This window comes from Schistocerca piceifrons, chromosome 3, assembly GCF_021461385.2.
Source record: "Schistocerca piceifrons isolate TAMUIC-IGC-003096 chromosome 3, iqSchPice1.1, whole genome shotgun sequence".
NCBI lineage: Eukaryota > Metazoa > Arthropoda > Insecta > Orthoptera > Acrididae > Schistocerca > Schistocerca piceifrons.
In genome coordinates this window covers 834,542,951-834,545,165 of record NC_060140.1, presented here as the reverse complement: position 1 = coordinate 834,545,165, position 2,215 = coordinate 834,542,951, and the positions used below count along the sequence as shown (strand labels likewise).

The window sequence follows — 2,215 nt, the reverse complement described above, 5'->3', positions numbered from 1 at the left end:
AGAGGCAAGTATCTTGACGCCAATTCAAGTGAGGCTTAGGTCATTTTCTCGGTAATACTGTTTACCTTCGAATTTGTCACTATTTTTGCACAGTTCAGGTTCTGTGCTATTTTAACACTTCACTGAGATTGGGTGAAGAGGGAATAGGGAGGAGGAAGGGGGAGGTGACGGATAGAGGGAAGGATTACGAAGCACATCTGGGCTCGTTCCGAAATATTGGAGTCCTAAATTCCCCCACCACTGCCCTATTGCACTTTAAAAATTTCCTGACAAATCCATCTCGTATTTTTGAACGTCCTGCCACCACCAACTTTCCCATAGGTACGTTACACACAGGTCCTCCTCTGAATGGTGCATGGGAAAAGCGACCGTTGATAAGCTTCAATACAAACTCTAGTATCTTTGATTTTTTTGTCATACTCATCTTCAGAGCAGTGTGCGGGAGGTAGTAATATGTGGCCAGACTCTTTTTGGAATGTGGATTCTCGAAATTTCAGCTAGAAAGCTTTCCTTACTGCAACTGGAGATTGTTTAGCATCACCACCACACTCTGACGCTTATTAAACGAATCCATGACGGAGTGTGCTGCTCTGCGTTGGATACTCTCCATCTCTTACAATAATCCAGTGTGTTTAGAATCCCAGATTGATGGCCAATACCTAAGAATCTGCTGAACAACTGTTTTGAAAGCTACTTCTTTCATAGATAAATCACATTTCTACATCTGCACCTAAATCTACGTACATACTCCGCTGGGTGGCAGAGGGTACCCAGTACCACTACTACTCGTTTCCTTTCCTGTTCCACTCGCAGACAAAGCGAGGAAAGAACGACTGTCTATTTACCTTTGTATGAGCTCTAATTTCTCGTATCTTATCTTCTTGGTTCTTACCCGATACGTACGTTGGTGGCAGTAGGATCACTCTGCGGTCAGAGTATTCAGAATTTTCTTAATGGTGTTCTTCGAAAAGAACGTCGCCTTCCGTCCAGTGACTCCTGTTTAATTTCTCGAAGCATCATCTTATCACTTGCGTACTGTTCGAACTGTAACAAATCTAGCAGCCCGCTTCTGAACTACTTTGATGTCTTCTTTTAATCCGAACTGGTGAGGATCCCAGCCACTAGAGCAGTATTCAAGAACAGGTCGCACTATCGTCCTGCATACGGTCTCCCTTACGGATAAACCACTCTTTTCTAAATTTCTTCAAATAAACCTTAGGGTTCTTCCACTGAATCTCAGCGGGCCACCTCCTTTTCCTACAACTAGTTTTACATTATATTTCCACTTTAGATCGCAACGCATGGTTACTCACGACTATTTTACGGCTGTTGCTGCTTTCAGTGATTTATTGCCAATAACGTAATCGAACATTAACGGATTTCGGTACCTTAGTAACACGCAGTACATCTGTCTGCATATAACGCAATACGTTATCTTTATTATGTTCAACATCAGTTGCCAAATTGCCATCGCCTTCAGCAGTCGTAGATTCTCTGTCGATCTTTCTGTAGTTCGCTAGAGCCTCCTCGCGATCAACGCTCTTCAGACGGCAACATCGTCCGCGAAGAGCGTCATGGAGCTTCAGGCGTTATCAACTAGATCAGTTATGTATATGTTGTAGTCTTTATCAGGCAACGGCCTTGCCGCAGTGGATACAACGGTTCCCGTGAGATCACCGAAGTTAAGCGCTGTCGGGCGTGGTGAGCACTTGGATGGGTGACCATCCGGACCACCATGCGCTGTTGCCATTTTTCGAGGTGCACTCAGCTTCGTGATGCTAATTGAGGAGCTACTCGACCGAATAGTAGCGGCTTCGGTCAAGAATACCATCATAACGACCGGGAGTGCGGTGTGCTGACCCCACGCCCCTCCTATCCGCATCCTCCACTGCGGATGACACGGCTGTCGGATGGTCCCGATGGGCCACTTGTGGCCTGTGGACGGAGTGGTAGTCATTATCGGCCCTATAATACTCCATAGGCATACTACTGAAATTACTTTTCCAACTGTCAAATTGGTCTCGTTGAGAAGGACATGTAGAGTTCTACTTACAAGGATGTCCTCAATCCAGTCTAACATCTGGTCTGATACTCGATAACTTCGAATTTTATTCGCTAACCAACAGTGCATAATTATACAGAATTCCATCTGGAAGTCAATGTACTCAGCATCAACTTAGCCCTTGATCATCAACTTAGCCCTGGATTTTTCCGA

General features: G+C 45.0%; 1 pseudogene; it reads left to right on the top strand.

The window, feature by feature from the left end:
* The first annotated feature begins 1,631 nt into the window (after positions 1-1,631).
* On the top strand, positions 1,632-1,749 carry LOC124790688 (annotated as a pseudogene).
* Positions 1,750-2,215: the final 466 nt, after the last annotated feature.